This window comes from Giraffa tippelskirchi, chromosome 12 (assembly GCF_054371585.1).
Source record: "Giraffa tippelskirchi isolate mGirTip1 chromosome 12, T2T-mGirTip1v1.2.pri, whole genome shotgun sequence".
NCBI classification, from domain to species: domain Eukaryota; kingdom Metazoa; phylum Chordata; class Mammalia; order Artiodactyla; family Giraffidae; genus Giraffa; species Giraffa tippelskirchi.
Window position 1 is genome coordinate 105725945 of NC_137286.1, and position 22256 is coordinate 105748200.

Consider the following 22256-nt stretch of genomic DNA (forward strand, 5'->3'; position numbering starts at 1 on the left):
CAGGTCTGACCAGGGCTGAAAAGAGGGCTGTAAGGTCTTCCTTGACCAAGAGCTCCAGTCCCGTGTTTCAGTCAGAGACTCACCAGACTCAAAGGAGATGGCACCATGCTGATTGTTTTTAAGTTCACAGGCAACTAAAAACCCAAGATGCTGCTTTGCCCTCTGCCCCCACCCAGGACACAATACACAGTACACAACACATACACAGGAACAACAGACAACCTGACTTTCCAGTCCCACACAGAAATACACCATTGGAATCCAAATTCAAGACTTCACCTTCTTCTTGTTTCAACCCAGCATCCTACTTGTGGTATGCTTCATTCATTTCCTGTGCCAACAGCCACTTCTCTCGGCTTGTGTGAACTAAATAACAATAAATTATTTATTCACTGAAGTCACAGATTCTCATGGGTATAAATAGCATGAGGACCGACACTAAGGGCTCCTCTTGATTAAATGCTCTTTGGGTATCATTTAAACAGTGCAGCTCAAAAATGAGGCAATGTCAAGTACTTGTTCCTAAAACTTAAAAAATACAAAAGCTCTAGCAATGTCCCTAAAACTTTAGATCAATAAGCACGTAAATTTTACAAAAGAACCATTAAGAAATAAAAATAAAGTAATACATTATTAAATTAATGAGTATTTGATTATATACTAGATTATTTGAATGGCAATGTGTCCTCAAAATGTCCTCAAAATTTGATGGCAAGTCATTTGACCCACAGCTCAAGTCCTTCATTCAGTAGGTTTTGTTTCTGGTGCTATTTCACTGCCCACCTGGACATTACTGCTCCTCACCAGTTTACCTTTCTCTCCCATAAGCTTAGTGTCACACACCATCCTAGTCAGAAAGTCTGTTGAGTGGCCTACCTCACCCAACACAGCTATACTCTAGAAACTGCTCCACAGATAACAGCAAGAGTCTATGTGGTGCTAAAAACTTACATCTCCCTCCTGCCTGTCATGGAACACAAATTCTCACCAGGGAATTGACCTGCCTTCCTTCCCTTCTGCATTATTTCCCAGGAACAAGCGCTGGTGTTGTTGAATGCATTTATTTATTCCTTTGACTCCTCTTTGCCAGCTGCAATGCTAATCCACCCCCTTAACCTGTGTGATTACGCCTTACAATAAACTTAAAACCCGCCTCAGGTGACTTAGAATGTCTGCAAGCTTCCGTGGGACTCCAGCCGTCCTTTTAATGGGAATTGCTGGGGACGCCTGGAGGATTTTGTTCCTGCAGGCGTTCCGATGAAGCCCCAGGCAGCCACGACAGAGAGTGCTTTGAATGACATTTGCTCTTGCTTTCTTCTTCCATCAGCAGTACATGATGCCAGCTTCAAAATGACAAAAATAGTCTTCCAGAGGGCCTCCCGATGCAGCTTAGATGTTGGCTTAAGAAGAAACTTGAAAGAAATTATATGTTGCATTGTGCTCGAAACTTTCATTCTTTTGTCAACTATAATACAGAAAGAACTCCTCCCCCACCCCACCAGCGTTTCAACTCCAGCATCTTTTGTTGAGAGAGTGAAAAAGGTAGATATAAGAATTCTAACCCATAATTTGGTGCTAACATAATGGAAAGAGACATGTAGCCACATAATAACTACATGTTTCGGCAGATTACTCAGTAACGTATTTTTTTTGAATTATCAAGTTTCTTTAAACGTAATTACCATGTTACCTGACAACCTCAGATCTCCTTGCAGTTCTCCAGAATATAAAACGCTGTCGTCTTTCTGTCATTACGATTTGTTTATAATGGGGCAGGTACCTGGCAGAGAGCTCCACTGTGCAGCCCGACAACCCGCCCTTCTACTGGGCCCTCGTGCTGTAATTAGTGGGCAGATTCCTGAGTGGTACCTGAAGTGTGGAGAATGAAAATCATGTTCATTATTAGAAAATCCCATGAACAATTCACAGTATAACAGACTTCACCCCTGCAGGTCTCAATGAGTACCACTCCCCCACACACTGTGTTGTGCTTTGTTAAAACTCTGCAACATTCTAAAGGGCTGGACAAGAATATTACATGAGGAAGAAGGCTTCCAAATTAAGAACAGGTTTGTCAAAATCACCTTGTTTTTCTACAATGTGATTATAAGGCACAGTTCAGCACAGAAGATTTAAATTTGGAAGTTCTCAAATTACTGGGATCAGCAGAGACTTTGCTGTAACCCAGCTGCACCTGTCTGGTGGTCCCACAATACGCCTCCTAAAATAGCGTTATTTTAAGACTCAAAGGACATTTTTCTTCTGTGAAAGCTTACATGAACTTGACAGCTCCAGTTTTGTTTTATTTTTATTTGTATGAAAGGGTATCTGTTGTTCCTCCTTCAGGAAAGCGCATTATCTCAGGGAAGAATTTCTAGACGTTTGACTCACATGGGTTATTTCTTGTTGGCTGGCTCGGGTGAGGGGAAGGTGAAATTAGGAGACCAGAGCCTTGGGTGCAAACAAGAGTTGCTTGTGTGTGTGACCACATGGCCACTGATGACACCTGGCTGCAGACAGCAATCTCTACTTAAGAGCAGGGTCATTAGGAACTAAGCATAGAGGAGAAACCAATACAAACATCACCTGAACTGGAAGAAACATTCCACTCTGCCTATTTATGTCAGGACCTGGAGATCATCTCTCTACGCGGACAGCAGTAGAAGGCTGTTGAATAATGTGAAGATGATACATGTTTCCAGGGAAAAGTCAATATTTCACCACTCTGACTTCACATCACCAGTAACTCTGCCAGATCTTACTCTAAAGCTGAGCATCTAAAGAAAGAACTTAGAATTACAATCAACCGTTGGTGCCTAAACATGCCTACAGATTGAAAACTTCTCTTGGGAAATCAGGGTCAGAGTTTTGACCTGTATCAGTAATTACCACCCCTGAAGACTAGGCAAACACTTGTCTTGAGAAAAAGCATTGATGGGGAGGCAGATGCACTCCGGGAAACTCCTGAAACATAAACGCATGGAGATTTCTCTTCTCGCCTGTGGCCACGCTCTTGATTTTGCAGGGAGGACAACACATTTCTCCCAGGTGCTCAAAGCTATGAAGCAGCTCATCTGCATTTTGTTTCTTTGGAAGCCGTCCTTCACCCCGCTTCCACCACTGGGCTACTTCTCCTGTGTTGAACCTCACTCTGGAGTGGCGAGGGAAATATCTACTATTTAAATGATGCTGTAATGTCCATGCATCTCAAATTCTCTTCCTGAATCCTTGCTAAGAATTTGTTGAGACAAAGAGCTTGTTTGCTGTGCATTTTTATAAACAGTGGCTAACTGTGCTACAAAAAGATCATACTAAACTTTCATCAAAAGTGCCTGAAAGTAACTATTTCCTCTTAATGTCACCAGCCTTGGATACCTGAAGTGACTTTCTCTGAAACTCCAGTGGGTAAAAACTGTATCCTCTTTTTGTTTAAATGTGCATTTTCTTTATAGTGAGTTTGACATTGGATGTGTGTCTCTTTCCTGTTTGCATCTCCAGCATGTCACTTCTTGGCCCCTTGGTCTTTGTTATTAATTTTCTAATTGGATAGCTCCTTCCTTTCCAGGAAGGCCATAGAGTGTGGTGGTCTTAACCCTGCAGGGACCCTGGACCCAGAACCACAGGTCCGAGTTCTAACTCCTGTCCTATGCTACTTCTGTCAACTCACTTCATCTTTCTAAGCCTCCAGTCGCTCTTTTGAAAAATGTGGATGTAAGTAACACTTACCTCACAGGTTTGGAATCAGGATTAAACCTCTATACAAATGGAGTTACAAAATACACACTGAATACACATGAGCTATTATTTTATTACCATTTTGTTGTATCTAAGATCTTTATAATAAATAACTCTTTCTCAGATGTTTTGCAAGTATTTCTTTTAATTATGTTCATGGTATCCCTTACAGCAGGGGTCCCCAACTTCCGGAATCTAGTGCCTGATGATCTGAGGTGGAGCTGATGTAATAATAATGGAAATAAAGTGCACAATACATGTAATGCATTTGAATAATCCCAAAACCAGTCCCCCCACCCCCAGTCCATGGAAAATTTGTCTTCCATGAAGTCAGACCCTGGTGCCACAAAGCTGGGGACCTTTGCCTTACATGACAGATACCTGAAAATATATAGAGCTCAATTTTGTCACTATCACTACTAGGTTTTCTGTAAAGCATAATAATTTACTCTTTTTAATAATTTTAGGGACTTTTAATGTTTCACTGAATTGTAAAATATCTCAGATTATGAAATACGTATTTCAGATACTTTATAATATCATTTCCTTAAATCTATTAATATCTCCATTAATAGAATAAAATTTAAAATGGCTAAATAAGCTATTTTTTATATTTTCTGATTTATTATTTTGATCCTTTGACTTTTGATTTATTTTTTATTTTGTTTAAATTATCATACAGTAAAATTGACTATTTTTTCCATCATACTATTATATCAGTACTATCAACATTAATGCTTATATAGATTCATGCAGCCACCTGATATTTTAGACATTTCACAATCTGAGATAATTCATAATCAAATGAAACATTATAAGTGCTTAAAGTTATTAAAAAGAGTAAATTAATATGCTTTGCATAAAATCTTGTTACTATAAAGATAAAATTAAGCTAGACAAATTTCCAAATACACAAATTTCAAATGCCATGTAAGAGGCACCATGTGCAATGAGAATAATCTGATAAATCTCCCGGTTACCCAGCACAGAACCTGAGAAATAGAACCCATTAAAGCCCTCCCGGATATAACCACCATCCTGAATTTTTTAAATAATTTTATAGAGCATTTTGTATATTTCATGAACTCAAGCTTACCAATTATATAATACAAATATTCTATGTCCTTTATGATTTTTGTCTGCTTGACTTTAATTACTATGCCAGATGTATGGTGGATTTTTTTACATCTTCTTAATTAATTTTACTTTAGATATTTTAAAGCTGTATAATGATATGTACACCAGTGTAGAATGCCAAAATTTTCTGGTGATTTAAACTGGGATAATTTATGATAATGCAATGACTCTGTTTATACTTCATGATGTATTTTTTCATTACAGATTGCTTTCTAATATTAATATGGCTATATAAGCTGTTTTTGTATTTTCTAATATATGTCCCTTATCTCTCAGTTTCAAATTGAAAAATAAATATTCTACTTTTTTTCTCACTATTAATTTGATTGTTTTATCCTTTGCTCTGTTCTTTTAATGATCACTTTAGATATTATGCTATGTGTTCACAATTTAGAAAATTCAGATGCTAATAATTACTTTTATTGGATAATGCAAGGATTTAAATATTTAAACTACCTTCATCAAGTAAATTTGAATGCTATTTTGGTGTCTATTTGATTTAAATAGTAAATATTTGTACTTACACACAATTTAGCATTTACATTGATCTTCATTCTTTTCTGCATCTGATATTTTGTTTTTCTTTTGAGGTATAATAGACATATAGCATTATATTAGTTTTAGGTGTGCAACCCCTAATGACTCAATATTTGTATGTATTGTGAAATGATCACCATAATCTAGTCAAGTCACTTGTTGCTTCTTCAGTATCTTGTGTCCTGTTCTGAAAGAAATTCTAGTGCCTTAAATTATACCTTTAGACACCCAAGAGTGCACGGTCTAAAGCAACAATGCTAAAGTTCATGTTGAAGTCTCATTCAGATGCTTTAAAATAAGTCAAAGATTATTTCTTCCAGTTAATCAAGATATTTAAGGGTGCTCTTTTCTCACATCCTCAGACCCATATTGTCCCTTTAACATTAGCAGATGGTGTGTCTGTCACCCGTATAAACTGACCTGGGAACTGTCATACTACACAGAGGATGGTCAAGATCCACTCAGGGAAGACTGTCTGAGGTGCTGAGTCAAGTGCGGGTCCTTGAGCTACTTGAGCTTCAAGTGGACTGCAAACATTTTGTTGGTAGAGCCAACTCTTGTCCATCTCCTCATTAATAATTCCTAAAATCCCTCTAGTAACCAATCCTCAGTTCACTTGGAAAATGTTCATTGTAGGGAATGCCTTTTCAATGGGGAACAAAGGCAGCCAAAGAAAACTACAATCATGGGAAAACAGATAGATAAGGACAGGATGTCACAGAGTTTTTGCTGATTGCACTTAGAAAAGGAAAACCATTATAAGATGTGAGATAAAGTTGTGTTCAGACTAAATGTTTTTAAGCACTAACAGACACACTTCTTAGTCATGCAGTACTTGGTGGTTTAGTTGCTAAGTCATGTCCGACTCTTGCAACCCCATGGACTGTAGCCTGCCAGGTAGGATTTTCCAGGCAAGAAAACTGGAGTGGGTTGCCATTTCCTTCTCCAATGCAGTCCTTTCCTGGAAGGGAAGTCTACATACAGACATTAAACAGACATACCCCCCATTAGAAATAGGTTTCCACTGTTGCTGTTTGGCAGAAACCAGCACAACATGGTAAAAAATTTTTTAAATATATTTAAATTAAAAAAAAAAAAGTTTTCCAAAACGCACACACCTCCTTCTCAATGTCATTTTCTCACTCTGTATATGTTCTTTACAGTCTACCAACTCTTTCATCAACTATCTAAAATAAAGCAAGTATTTTCTGTCAAATATAAATTCTCTGGAAGGTATATAAGAACAAATTTTAAAAATCAAGCTAAGAGAATGCTTAATTTGTTCTCAAGCTACCAGACATCTGCCGCATTCTCTTTAAACTCTCACTAAACTCATTTAGTCTCTTTTTGAAAGTGTGTTTTAAATTCACAATAGATGGTATGTCTAAAGACTAGGCCATAAAATTATTTAAATTTAGTTTTTAATTTTCCTTCAAATTCTGTATTTATTCTAAATTGGAAACTTCTTTATTTCTATCTTAGTTCCAATATCAGAACTGATCTGCTTTCCATTTACCACCAGCCAGGGCAGAAGCCCCACTTCTTGTAGTGTCCTCGCTCAGCTTCTGCCATGAAATGGCTCCACCATTCAACCTGCTTCCACCCAAGGATGTGCCATCCTCTGACCAAGAATTTATTGATACCTTTCTCTTTGTGAATGAAAAGATACTATTTAATAACTGAATTAGTCACAATTTCTTGGAAGTACTTCTAGTGGCACCTGAAATATATTAGATGTCTCTATACATTAAAGTAGTCATGTTAAATTAATTGAGAAGTAAAAATCAAGTTGCTTTTGATAAAATTTTATAGTGCTATAATAAACTCAATTGCATTTGTAAGCTGGTTATTAAAACTGGAAGCTAAACCTTGGCAAAGGTCTAGAAAGAGTACAGCAGACAGTAGCAACTTGTTGGAAAGAAAAAACTAAGGAAAGGAAAGAACCCTAACAAGAGGTGGATTGAATAAATTTTTCTGGAACTCTCTTGAATCATCAAAAAAGCAAGAGAGTTCCAGAAAAACATCTACTTCTGCTTTATTGACTACGCCAAAGCCTTTGATTGTGTGGATCACAACAAACTATGGAAAATTCTTCAAGAGATGGGAATACCAGACCATCTGACCTGCCTCCTGAGAAATCTGTATGCAGGTCAAGAAGCAACAGTTAGAACTGAACATAGAACAACGGGCTGGTTCCAAATTAGGAAAGGAGTATGTCAAGGCTGTATATTGTCACCCTGCTTATTTAACTTATATGTGGAGCACATCATGAGAAATGCTAGACTGGATGAAGCACAAGCTGAAATCAAGATTGCCGGGAGAAATATCAATAACCTCAGATATGCAGATGACCCCACTCTCATGGCAGAAAGCGAAGAAGAACTGAAGAGCCTCTTGACAAAAGTGAAAGAGGAGAGTGAAAAGGTTGGCTTAAAACTCAACATTCAGAAAACCAAGATCATGGTATCTGGTCCCATCATTTCATGGCAAATAGATGGGGAAACAATGGAAACAGTAAGAGACTTTATTTTGGGGGGCTCCAAAACCACTGCGATGGTGACTTCAGCCATGAAATTAAAAGATGCTTGCTCCTTGGAAGAAAAGTTGTAACCAACCTAGACAGCATATTAAAAAGCAGAGACATTACATTGCCAACAAAGGTCTGTCTAGTCAAAGCTATGGTTTTTCCAGTAGTCATGTATGGATGTGAGAGTTGGACTATAAAGAAAGCTGAGCACCGAAGAATTGATGCTTTTGAACTGTGGTATTGGAGAAGACTCTTGAGAGTCCCTTGGACTGCAAGGAAATCCAATCAGTCCATCCTAAAGGAAATCGGTCCTGAATAGTCATTGGAAGGACTGATGCTGAAGCTTACTTTGGCCACCTGATGTGAAGAGCTGAGTCCTTAGAAAAGACCCTGATGCTGGAAAAGATTGAAGACAGGAGGAGAAGGGGATGACAGAGGATGAGATGGTTGCATGGCATCACCATCGCAACAGACATGAGTTTGAGTAGGCTCCAGAAGTTGGTGATGGACAGGGAAACCTGGTGTGCTGCAGTCCATGGGGTCACAGAGTTGAACACGACTGAGCGACTGAACTGAACTGAAAAATCAAGTTGCTTTTGATAAAATTTTATACAGCTGTATAAACTCAATTGCATTTGTAAGCTGGTTATTAAAACTGGAAGCTAAACCTTGGCAAAGGTCAAGAAAGAGTAACACAGACAGTAGTAGCTTGTTGGAAAGAAAAAACTAAGGAAAGGAAAAAACCCTAACAAGAGGTGGATAGAATAAAATGAGGAGTGGTGAGACCTGGTTTGTTGGGTGTATCTTACACCTTGAATGGGCTTCCACACTAGACTGCCTTTAATGACTCCTACATATGATGACTCACAAGTCTCACTTTCTGAGCACTTTCTTTTGGCTGATCATCCTCTAACTGAAGAATTTCATAAATTGTGTGTGATTTCAGGTTCCACACGTAATCATTTCTCACTTTCTGGACATGCCACCATTATGTCCTCAAAGGCTAATAAAGTGATTCATTTAAGATGCCTGTACAAGACACTCGTCAGATCACTATTATCCAAAGCAATAAATTTTTAAAATGCTTAATAAAATCCTTCCATGTGTAAAATACTACTGAGGGTATTTAGTATTTAGGGTATTATTAAGACAGTCCTTCCTCTGGAGATGGACTTCATTTCTGATTCAAATGAAGAGTCCTAAATGAAAGGGGAGAGAAAATGCCAGCTGTCAAATAAAAGCTAAATTCACAAGACAAAATAAACCTAACTGCAAGATGAACTCTCTGTGCAGTAAGAAATGTGGGCTCAAGGGAATGACATAGAGAGGGAGCTGGAAGCAGGACTCGGCCATGAGATCTGTGATAGAACCGCATCTTAGAAGAAGATCCTCTCGGAGTGATGTGAAGGGCTGCAGAAAATGAAAACGTTTAATATCCCATTCCTGTAATAAGACAAGCCTGCCAAACCAGGTGTGGTGTTCGTAATAAATATCTTTTCACTTTGAGACCCACAAAGTTGCTTTTTCTTCTTCAGTGGTCACTTCTACCATTACCAAGAGATGTTAAAATCTTTCATTTACAAAGTGTTTCACTAGCATCCTTTTGGTGGTCATCTAAGACAGTGATGACCAGTATTCTCAGTATTCTTGCCTTGAGAACCCCAATGAACAGTATGAAAGGGCAAAAAGATAGAACACTGAAAGATAAACTCCCCAGGTCGGTAGGTGCCCAATATGCTACCGGAGGTCAATGGAGAAATAACTCCAGAAAGAATGAAGGGATGGAGCCAGAGCAAAAACAACACCCAGTTGTGGATGTGACTGGTGACAGAAGCAAGCTCCAATGCTGTAAAGAGCAATATTGCATAGGAATCTGGAATGTTAGGTCCATGAATCAAGCAAATTGGAAGTGGTCAAACAGGAGATGGCAAAATGAACGTCGACATTCTAGGAATCAGCGAAATAAAATGGACTGGAATGGGTGAATTTAACTCAGATGACCATTATATCTACTACTGTGGGCAGGAATCCCTTAGAAGAAATGGAGTAGCCATCATAGTAAACAAAAGAGTCCGACTCCAACACAGTACTTGGATGCAATCTCAAAAACGACAGAATGATCTCTGTTCATTTCCAAGGCAAGCCATTCAATATCATGGTAATTCAAGTCTATGCCCCGACCAGTAACACTGAAGAAGCTGAAGTTGAACAGTTCTTTGAAGACCTACAAGACCTTTCAGAAATAATACCCCCAAAAGATGTCCTTTTCATTATAGGGGACTGGAATGCAAAAGTAGGAAGTCAAGAAACACCTGGCATAACAGGCAAATTTAGCCTTGGAGTACAGAATGAAGCAGGGAAAGGCTAATAGAGTTTTGCCAAGAGAATGCACTGGTCAAAGCAAACACCCTCTTCCAACAACACAAGAGAAGGCTCTACACATGGACATCACCAGATGGCCAACACCAAAATCAGATTGATTATATTCTTTGCAGCCGAAGATGGAGAAGCTCTATACAGTCAGCAAAAACAAGACTGGAAGCTGACTGTGGCTCAGATCATGAACTTCGTATTGACAAATTCAGACTTAAATTGAAGAAAGTAGGGAAAACCACTAGACCATTCAGGTATGATCTAAATAAAATCCCTTATGACTATACAGTGGAAGTGAGAAATAGATTTAAGGGACTAGATCTGATAGACAGAGTGCCTGATGAACTATGGAGGGAGGTTTGTGACAGTGCACAGGAGACAGGGATCAAGATCATTCCCAAGAAAAAGAGATGCAAAAAGGCAAACTGGCTGTGTGAGGAAGCCTTACAAATAACTGTGAAAAGAACAGAAGCGAAAAGCAAAGGAGAAAAGGAAAGATATAAGCATCTGAATGCAGAGTTCCAAAGAATAGGAAGGAGAGATAAGAAAGCCTTTCTCAGCAATCAATGCAGAGAAATAGAGGAAAACAATAGAATGGGAAAGACTAGAGATCTCTTCGAGAAAATTAGAGATACCAAGGGAACATTTCACGCAAAGATGGGCTTAATAAAGGACAGAAATGGTATGGACCTAACAGAAGCAGAAGATATTAAGAGGTGGCAAGAATACACAGAAGAACTATATAAAAAAGATCTTCACAACCCAGATAATCACGATGGTGTGATCACTCACCTTGAGCCAGACATCCTGGAATGTGAAGTCAAGTGGGCCTTAGGAAGCATCACTACAAACAAAGCTAGTGGAGGTGATGGAATTCCAGTTGAGCTATTTCAAATCCTAAAGGATGATGCTGTAAAAGTGCTACACTCAATATGTCAGCAAATTTGGAAAACTCAGCAGTGGCCACAGGACTGGAAAAGGTCAGTTTTCATTCCAATCCCAAAGTAAGGCAATGCCAAAGAATGCTCAAGCTATCACACAATTGCACTCATCTCACACGCTAGTAAAGTAATGCTCAAAATTCTCCAAGCCAGCCTTCAGCAATACATGAACCGTGAACTTCCAGATGTTCAAGCTGGATTTAGAAAAGGCAGAGGAACCAGAGGGCAAACTGCCAACATCTGCTGGATCATTGAAAAAGCAAGAGAGTTCCAGAAGAACATCTATTTCTGCTTTATTGACTATGCCAAAGCCTTTGACTGCATGGATCACAATAAACTGTGGAAAATTCTGAAAGAGATGGGAATACCAGACCATCTGACCTGTCTCTTGAGAAAGCTGTATGCAGGTCAGGAAGCAACAGTTAGAACTGGACATGGAACAACAGACTGGTTCCAAATAGGAAAAGGAGTATGTCAAGACTGTATATTGTCACCCTGCTTATTTAATTTATATGCAGAGCACATCATGAGAAACGCTGGGCTGGAAGAAACACAAGCTGGAATCAAGATTGCTGGGAGAAATATCAATAACCTCAGATATGCAGATGACACCACCCTTATGGCAGAAAGCGAAGAAGAACTAGAGAGCCTCTTGACAAAAGTGAAAGAGGAGAGTGAAAAAGTTAGCTTAAAACTCAACATTCATAAAACTAATATCATGGCATCTGGTCCCATCACTTCATGGCAAATAGATGGGGAAACAGTGGAAACAGTGGCTGATTTTATTTTTGAGGGCTCCAAAATCACTGCGATGGTGACTGCAGCCATGAAATTAAAAGACGCCTACTCCTTGGAAGGAAAGTTATGACCAACCTAGACAGCAAATTAAAAAGCAGAGACATTACTTTGCCAACAAAGGTCCATCTGGTCAAAGCTATGGTTTTTCCAGTAGTCATGTACGGATGTGAGAATTGGAGTATAAAGAAAACTGAACACCAAAGAATTGATGCTTTTGAACTGTGGTGTTGGAGAAGACCCTTGAGAGTCCCTTGGACTACAAGGAGATCCAACCAGTCCATCCTAAAGGAAATCAGTCCTGAATATTCATTGGAAGGACTGATGTTGAAGCTGAAACTCCAATATTTTGACCACCTGATGCGAAGAGCTAACTCATTTGAAAAGACCCTGATGATGGGAAAGATTGAGGGCAGGAGGAGAAGGGGACGACAGAGGTTGAGATGGTTGGATGGCATCACCGACTCGATGGACATGGGTTTGAGTGAACTCCGGGAGCTGGTGATGGACAGGGAGGCCTGGTGTGCTGTGGTTCATGGGGTCACAAAGAATCAGACATGACTGAGCGACTGAACTGAACTGAACTAAGACAATGACAACTACATGTGGTAACATCCCAAACCTGCTTCCTCATCACGTATTTGAGGAAAAATACCGAAGTGTTGTTTGCTGGTGGCAAAGTTCTCTGACTCCAAGCAAATCCTGAGCCCCCCAAAATTGAAGACCACCAACAGTCAATCCCATAAAAGCATGCCTGAGAGGGTCCTTATGGTGCCTCTGACTTAACACAATGGTATCTCTGCTTCTGCATTGTCAGTCACTGGCTATTCAATACTTACGGAAAAAAAAATGTTCTCATTGACAGTACAGGTGTTTGTGGAAAAAAGCATCTGTGTTTGAAACGAAAAGGTGTTAAAAGCTTTGTCAAGCATGGGAGTTTCCAGTGGGCAAAACTTGGCAGTGGCAGGCGATGCTGATGAAATGCCTCAGGAGGCTCTGTGCAGGGTGTTGAAAAAGCAAACAAGCCCTCTGATCTCCCAAACATCACTAGGGGGACTTAAGAGGCACTGCTCCTCACGGTGGAAAATGCACGTAGGATCCAAGGTCCAGTGCTGACTGCCACCCAGACAGAGCTCACGCCACCTGCTCCCAGAAAGCTTATCCGGACATGGTGGCAAGGAAGAGTTCTCTGATCTGAAGCTTGCTTTTGTCCTTCCCATGACTGCCACTCGGGGGGAAGTTGGGGTATGTCTCATTCAACACCCCTATTTTATCTGGCACCTCTGATTTGCACAGGGCAAGTGCTGTTCACAATATCAGTATGGTTTCCACCCAGAGTTCACGAGTCACTCTCTCCCGCCCTCCAAGCTGCCTCCACCAACTCAAAATAAACAGAACTAAAGAAACAAAGCAAAATGTGAACGTCGTACACCAAACAGTTTCCTTAAGAACACGACAGGCCAAGAGGCCTCAGAACAGCAGATGCTTAGAAACCAGGACACAGACTTGCTCAGATTAACACAGACATGGGCATTATGAATGTTTATTTCTCTTGTCTCCGAGTGACTCTTGCATTAGTGACATCTGCAACATCTGAAGAGAGTTGGCAATCGTGTTTGTAGAACATGTCTTCCATTTTCCACCACTAATCATGGATTCTATACCACATTCTGCTCTGTTCCTCTTTTTTCCTTGTTCTTTGTTCTTTTTTAAAGCTTTTTATATCGTTATTTCTTACAAAGAGATCTATGCTTCACCTGATAATAAAACAATTTCTGCTATCAAAGCTTAGAATTAATACAGCTTTGACAGGAAATGCTATATTGGGGATAAAACAGGCTTGTTGAGAAATCTGTGCATTCCGTGTGCATGCGTGTGTGCTCAGTCGTGTCTGACTCTGCGATCCTATGGACTACTGCCCACCAGGCTCCTCTGTCCAAGGGATTCTCCAGGCAAGAATACCAGAGCAGGTTGCCATTTTCTTTTCCAGGGGATCTTCCTGACCCAGGGATCAAATTCACATCTCTTCTGTCTCCTGCAGTGGAAGACAGGTGTTTTTTTAACAAGCTGAGCCACCTGATGTATGTATAGGAAGCCCATACATTCAGCAGAGATCTCATATTTTCACTTTGGCCCCTAACATTGGCTTTAGCAGCAGGGGAATGCAGGGTGTCTTTTCACATTACAGATGTTTTTGAGGTTTTTTGCATGAAATGTGAGAATGAACAGGGAATCTGACACAATGGGACCACAAGTTCCGCCTCTGCACTCTGGAAGGGGTGCAAACAGTAACAAGGAAGAAAGGGAGGAAGGAAGAGAGAAAGACACAGAGCCTCCAAATAGTCCTCTAAAGGCAGGTTCCTACTGGGCTCCAGGGAGGAGAAGTCTCACATTAAGTGGAGTTGAAAGCTTTAGTTATTGGTTATGAAGAAATATATGGCCTCCATAGTACAGATCTTAAATAGGATATCTAATTACATATACATAACTGAGTGAGACTGGGACATTATTATATTATTATTATCACCTATGAAAAAATGGGTTTCCCTGACTGCTCAGCCAACAAAGAGAGGGAAGGCACATGTCCAAGGGAGAAGAGATGGTCAAGAGAGAGAGCCCTGGAGATGCTAGAAGAAGAATCATGGTTGAGGGTCTGCTGTTGGCTCACCGCATCCACAGCTCTCTTCCAGATGGAGGAAGAAAAGCTGAAAGAGAGGAAGTAACTGGTCCGACAGAAGGCAACGAGTCAGTAACTCTGGATTCAGACAGAAGATGACTCTGCACCCAAGCTCTTCATGACCAAGTCTCAGAGGAGGGATTTCCAGGAAAAAAGAGCAGGCTGTGGATTGGTTTTGTGATGTGGCAGTTAAATGGTTCAGTGTAAACAGAGACGTGTACAAAATGTAAAGTTGAGGATCAGGATGGAGAGATTGCTCACCTAATAACGTCTATTTTCCTGCTAAAGTTTAAGGCAAAATAATATGGAAAGTATGTTGAGACAAATAGAAGTGTGATGAGCTTGGAAACTTTAGCAAATTCTGCTAGTTTGGAACAGCCTTGGGAAGTATTCAGTTTACCTGGACTGTTCTAGGGGGAAACCTCTAACAACCTAGCTTACCCTTTCATTGGTTTTAATTGTCCCACAAGTGAAAAAATGTCCCCCAAATAAGGATGGCTTCTAGGAATTCTGTTCAGCCATGAATTTTAAAAGGTTTTTTACATCATTTGATGAAAAGAATTTTACAATGGATATGGCAGACCTATCTCACAAGCCTTATACTGAGGTATTATAATAAACTACCATGTAGAATTTTCATTTACAGGGAAGGAAATTTTACTTCTGAAAGTTATATTAACATGATACAGGACATAATTTAATTCACATATATCACACTTGACTATAACATTCACTTTTCTAGAAAAAAATATTGCTGGAAGTATATTTCAAGTATTATTCATTGACTATGTGGTTAACAGTCAAGGTAGCAAGCTTGTCTCCAGGTGGCTTCCAGTTTGGGTTTGAAGAAGCCCTCTGTGAATGTTTTGAATCCCATGGGGCCGTTTACTAAACACCAGATCAAATGGAGGGAAAGGAAGATGACTGGATCTTTGATGAAGGCGTGGGAAGACACCATCTCTGCTCTGCCTGGAGGAGCGGGAACTAGCAGATGTTTAGAATCCCGGGTGGAGCACTCCCCTCCCCGCGTTGTTCCTGCTGCTGCTGGGGAGGCAGGGCTCATCTCATCTCGGGTTTCTACAGGGGAGGGACCCTTGCTTGGGAGACAGGGAAGCGCTACATGGCCCAGCTCACGTCCATCTGGAAGCTTTTTGGCAGCTCGGTTTCCACTGGGTAAAAAGGATATGGTGAAAGCTAAGAAATATTCCAGCAGAATTTGTAATGTGACATAGAAATTAGAATATTAGAGCCGTAAGATGATAATATGGAAATTCATGCCATGCTGGTAGAGGAGCAAATTCTAAAAATGTTCTCAGGCCCCTGTGCCCTCAAATGGGAAGCACATGGTGCAGAAAAAAGTGAAGCCCCCCAAAACAGCTGGCCTTGAACGCGCACCCCTCTTAGCCCAGAGCAGTAGCAGATGGCAACATCTGGCTGTTGTGCTGGTATTGTTTTTATTGTTTTCATGCATTAATAATTAGATGCTGACAGCATGCTTGGAGCTGCTCTGAATTTAGAACACAGAACTACTTGGATCCCTTGGGCTTATTACCTCAGTAAGAGGAAGACCTTTGAAAGCATCAATGCAGAAGAGATATATGTTATAAATCAAAGGTTATTGCCTCTTCAGGTTGCATTTTTTCTTCATGTTTTCTTTTAATTTTCCTGACCTTCAGTTCGGGGTAGGGGAAGAACAGCCAGATGGCTCACTGAGGAAAACAGATCCCAGGAAATGATGGAGGAGATGGAAGAAGGGGACCTTGGTGGATTCAGAGGAGAAGAGTGACTTCAGAGTAAAGTGGAAGAATATTAGACATGGAGTTGGACCCATCACCACCAAACACAGTGGGGGTGGCCTGGGATGAGAAGGAGGTGCTGAAGGCTCAGCAGGGGGGGGAGGCCCTTCTGAGTGTGAAGTCCACATATGAGCAGAGGAATGATTGTATTCACATGGCTAAATAGCCCCTGGATGAAAACAGGGTCTTTGCAATGATATATGATCATCAGGGGGGCTTCCCCGATGGCTCAGTGGGTAAAGAAGCCGCCTGCCAATGCAGAAGATGTGGGTTCGATCTTTGAATCAAAAAGATCCCCTGTAGGAGGAAATGGCAACCCACTCCAATATTCATGCCTGGGAAATCCCATAGACAGAGAAGCCCAGGGGGCTACAGTTCATAAGGTTGCAAAGAGTCAGGCACGACCGAGCAACTGAGTACTCACACACATGGTCATCAGAAAGAGGCAGGGATTATGCAAAAGGGGCTACAGATGTGTCACCAAACCAAAGATTAGAAGTGAGACCAGGAGAAGGGGCTACAGATGTGGAACCAAACCAAAGATTGGAACTGAGTCCAGGAAATGGGTTGACTGTGAAGGGTCATTCCTTAACCTGGCCATGGAACGATGTCCAAGGGGCCATGAAGCATCTGTGTTTCAGAATCCAACGTGGACCAGTGGGACAAGTAAGGGGTTAGTTCTTTCAGATCTGATCCTGGCCAGCTCAGAATCAAACTCCATCTCAGACTGAACAGCTAGTTTCCATTAAGCAACTTATCTTTCTAGGACTCGAGTTTTTTCATCTGCAAATAAGGTACTGTTACTTCGAAAGAGTAAACCTTTCACTCTGAGCACAAATGTGTTAGACAGCAATGCTAAACAAGTATCATCTTATTCTTCCCAAATACCCTAAAAGAGAGGTGTCTCCTCGTTTTCAGGTAAGGTTGATTGGAGCCAAGAAAATGGCAAGTTTCAAAAGCCAGGAGAGTTTAGACTTTTTTCAAGAGGCATAAAAAGCTGTTCATCAGAGAAAATTTTTCCTGTGAAACAACATAGTATTAGTGCACTGTACATATTAAAGAGGAAAAATACAACAGGAAGAGCAGGCAGGAGATTATTATAACAGTCCAAGCACCAGGGGAAGAGAGATACATATGATTTGATACCTACTAGGATTTAATAATAATAATAGCAAGGTTGTGGAGAAGTTGGGACACGTGCATTTCTTGTGAGAATGTAAAATGCTGCGGCAGCTATAAAAAAAATTAAACAGTTTGGTTGTTCCTTGAGAGCAGGAGGAGAAGGGGACAACAGAGGATGAGATGGTTGGAGGGCATCATCCACTCGATGGACATGAGTTTGAGCAAGCTCCAGGAGATGGTGAAGGACGGGGAGGCCTGGAGTGCTGCAGTCCATGGGGTCATAAAGAGTCAGACATGACTTAGCGACTGAACAACAACAACAAAGAGCTAAACATAGAATGTCACATGACCCAGCAATTCCACCCCTAAGTATATGCCCAAAGAACTTGAACGCAGGGCCCTGAACAGGCCTGTACACAATTGCTCATTGCAACATTATCACAACAACCTGAGTGTCCATCAGTAGATAAATGGATGAACAATACATGGAATACATAACAATGGAATATTCCAGCTGTAAAAGGGAATGAAAATCTGAAATGTGTTACAGCATGGATAAAGCTTGAGAACATTCCGCTGAGTGAAATAAGTCAGACGAACAAAGGAAATGTTACATTACTTCACTTATATGATGTATCTGGAGAACAGGAAAGTTGTTAAAGACTGAAAGTAGATTACAGGTTACCTGGGGCTGAGGAGAGAGGGGTCGGTGGCGGAGGGGGGGGGAGGCAGTTATTACTTAATGGCTTCAGAGTTCCTGTTCAGATGATGGAAAGGTCTGGAACTAAACAGTGCTGACGGTTGCATGACATCACGGATGTAATTAATGCCACTTAGTTGAAAATGAAAAATGATTAAAGTGGTAAATTTTATGTTAAATATATTTTACCACAATTTTGCAAGCTAATGATGTAATATACCAAAAAGCATTGACTTGTACACTTTAATGGGTGAATTGGACACTAGGTAAATTATTAAATCTCAGTGAAGCTGCTAACAAGAGAGAGGGGAGGAAGGGAGACACAGGGTAGGGGCAGTGGGAATATAAAAATGAAACAACATGCTTTTCTGGACTGAGAATTGATGACTAATAGAAGTTAGAGAATAAGAGATGAATCCTCTCCATGAGCAGGAATAGGATGTCAAAGAGGAGACGCCACATGTCTGGAGAAGTAAGGGGCCATTCTGGTCCCTCTGCTTTAAGCAGGAGGCAGACACGGTGGGGGCGGGAGGTGGAGGTTAAAACCAGAGCGAGGGCGAGGTGGGGACCAGCGGAAGTCACATGCCCAGAAGTCCCAGCTGCAGAGATGGGGTGGGACTGTCGATTAGCGGGCACAGGTGAACCTTGCCAACAGGATCATGGGAGGAGCAAAGGGCTCAGAGATGAACAGAAAGAGGTGATGCTCAGAGACACAGAGAGAGAACGAGGATACGTCAGGAAGAACATGGTGAACTCGCCTAAGTGTCAGGAGTGAGGATGCTGAGAAGCTGAAAGATCCTTCAGTGTAACAAATTGGAGATTGCTGATGACATCTGTAGAAATGATTTCAGCTGTGTTGCAGAGAAGAAGTCTGATTTTTTAAACAAAATTAAATAATTTGAGTAAATAAAGGTCAATGTCTTTGAAAACCTTGGATGTGCATCAATTAAGTGGGATGTGACAGCACTGGGGGGGGCAGTTGTACAATAAGTCCAGGTTCGATGCATGAGACAGGGTGCTCAGGCCTGGTGCACTGGGATGACCCAGAGGGATGGGATGGGGAGGGAGGTGGGAGGGGGGTTCAGGATGGGGAACGCATGTAAACCCATGGCTGATTCAGGTCAATGTATGGCAAAAACCACTACAATATTGTAGAGTAATTAGCCTCCAATTAAAATAAATAAAAAATTTTTAAATAATAATAAAAAAGTAGCTTTCTGTTTTAAGTCCTTCTTTGTTTGATTTTAAGAGGGAGGTGTCCTTTGTTGTGCAAAAGCTTTTAATTTTAATTAGGTCCCATTTGTTTATTTTTGCTTTTATTTCCAATATTCTGGGAGGTGGGAATGCAAACTAGTACAGCCACTATGGAGAACAGTGTGGAGATTCCTTAAAAAACTGGGAATAGAACTGCCATATGACCCAGCAATCCCACTGCTGGGCATATACACCGAGGAAACCAGAATTGAAAGAGACGCATGTACCCCAATGTTCATCGCAGCACTGTTTACAATAGCCAGGACATGGAAGCAACCTAGATGTCCATCAGCAGACGAATGGATAAGGAAGCTGTGGTACATACACACAATGGAATATTACTCAGCCATTAAAAAAAATACATTTGAATCGGTTCTATTGAGATGGATGAAACTGGAGCCCATTATACAGAGTGAAGTAAGTCAGAAAGAAAAACAACAATACAGTATACTAATGCATATATATGGAATTTGAAAGATGGTAACGATAACCCTATATGCGAGACACAGATGCATAGAACAGTCTTATGGACTCTGAGGGAGAAGGTGAGGGTGGGATGTTCTGGGAGAATAGCATTGAAACATGTATATTATCGTATGTGAAACAGAACACCATTCCATGTTCGATGCATGAGACAAATGCTCAGGGCTGGGGCAATGGGATGACCCAGAGGGATGGGATGGGGAGGGAGGTGGGAGGGGGGTCCAGGAAGGGGAACACATGTAAACCCATGGCTGATTCATGTCAATGTATGGCAAAAACTACTACAATATTGTAAAGTAATTAGCCCCCAACTAAAATAAATAAATTTATTTAAAAAAAAAAAAAAGAGGGAAGTGTCATCTGTTTTGGAATTTGGAAAACTTTGACAAACGTAGAGTAATAATGGTTTGAAAGGAAGGAATGATGAATTGATTTTGTGACAGGGTGAGAGGGTTACTGAAAGGACCATTTCTGAAAAAAATAGGAGAAATTGGGATCAATTTCCCTAGGGGAGTCGGGAACTTTAGGGGACCCCTAGGGGACCTTTGCCAACAAAGTTCCGTCTAGTCAAAGCTATGGTTTTTCCAGTAGTCCTGTATGGTTGTGAGAGTTGGACTATAAAAAAAGCTGAGCACTGAAGAATTGATGCTTTTGAACTGTGGTGTTAGAGAAGTCTCTTGAGAGTCCCTTGGTCTGCAAGGAGATCCAACCAGTCCATCCTAAAGGAAATCAGTCCTGAATATTCATTGGAAGGACTGATGCTGAAGCTGAAGCTACAATACTTTGGCCACCTGATTCAAAGAACTGACTCATTGGAAAAAACCCTAATGCTGGGAAAGATTCAGGGCAGGAAGAGAAAGGGATGACAGAGGATGAGATGGTTGGATGGCATAACTGAGTTTGAGCAAGCTGCAAGAGATGGTGATGGACAGGGAAGCCTGGTATGCTGTGCAGTCCGTGGGGTCACAGAGAGTTGGACATGACTGAGTGATTGAACTGAACTGAGAGGAGTTAGGGCTGGCAAAGAGAGTTGGTACTTACTGTCCCGGGGGTGGGGGTGGGGGGTGCGGAGGATGGAGAAGAGCTGGTCCCAGGAGGCAGGGGTGGGGATGATGGCTCCAGGGATGGACACACAGTAGGATGTGTGGGGCCACGGGGTGTCCACAGGGGGCTCACCACACCCCAGAGCAGCCAGGCCTTTGTGAGGTCAGGATCCCATCACTAGGCACTGAGTTCTCACAGCCCGATCCCAGGGCCCAGTCTGTGGTCAGGGAAGGAGGCCATCAGCCCACCTAGAAGAGAGGCAAGCACACACAGGACCACCCTCCTGTAACAACCCTTGTGTCCAGGCTCGTTTCCCGCTGCCGTCCAGCACAAAGGCTGCGCCGTGGTCAGGCCCTCGCTCCCCAAGAATATCACCCCCTGTTGACGCTGCCCATACCCCCACCTCCTCTGAGATGAACCCTGTCCCAGGACCCACGGGGATTGCAGTCAGGAGACTTTTCTGATGCAGAGTGACCGGTCCTCAAGCCGTGCCCCCCTCTCCTCTACATGTTTAGATACATATTTCATCCTGTTTTATGGTTTGTGCTCTGAAAAAAAAATCTCCTTGTCTCCTCAACAGTACCGAACACATCTGAAAGCAAGAAGTCTGTCTGTTCCTTAGCACAGGCCAACCACCAGGAGAAAGACTTGTGCAAATGCGGACTTGTGAGAGGACAGAGTTTCCAACCCTGCAGCGCCTGCTGGGAGCTGCTCACGCGTGGGTCCCAGGAAGCATCCTCGTGCTGGAAACGACCGTTTTAGACACATGGCCTTGTCCCACTGCCTGCAGGACAGAGGCTCGTTCTTCAGAAGAGTTTAATCCACGATGCTTTGAGACCTCTCAGCGCTATGGCCCCTGACTGCCCTACCCCAGCCCACTGAAGACTTGTTGTCAAAGGAGACAGGAAAATTAGGGAAAGCCAGACAGGGAGGAAAGAAGAAAAATGAGAAGGGAATGAAGGATGAAAGAAAGAAAGAGAGAGCGGGAGGGAGGAAGGAGGAGAGAGAGAGAGAAAGAGAAAAGAAAGACAGGGGAAGGGAGACAAAGAAAGAGGGAAAGAAAATGAAAAAGCAGCAAACACACTGGCCCCCTCGGGTGAAACACCAGCAGCCTGGGGCGGCCTCAAGCCCCACC

The 22256-nt window shown here is 41.6% G+C and overlaps 2 long non-coding RNA genes across 3 annotated transcripts; one reads left to right on the forward strand and one right to left on the reverse strand.

Moving 5' to 3' along the window:
• Positions 1-1045: 1045 nt before the first annotated feature.
• On the reverse strand, positions 1046-21223 carry LOC145528555 (uncharacterized). 2 transcript variants are annotated; one of them, XR_014070499.1, is made up of 4 exons: positions 21119-21223; positions 2587-2667; positions 1781-1869; positions 1046-1412 (listed from the first exon to the last, which is right to left on the reverse strand). It is a non-coding gene; the product is annotated as an uncharacterized LOC145528555 (long non-coding RNA). The 2 variants fall into 2 exon arrangements; XR_014070498.1 differs by having other exon boundaries at positions 2587-2777.
• Positions 21224-21335: 112 nt separating this feature from the next.
• On the forward strand, positions 21336-22097 carry LOC145528556 (uncharacterized). Its single transcript, XR_014070500.1, has 2 exons — positions 21336-21380; positions 21702-22097. It is a non-coding gene; the product is annotated as an uncharacterized LOC145528556 (long non-coding RNA).
• The last annotated feature ends 159 nt before the right edge of the window (positions 22098-22256 follow it).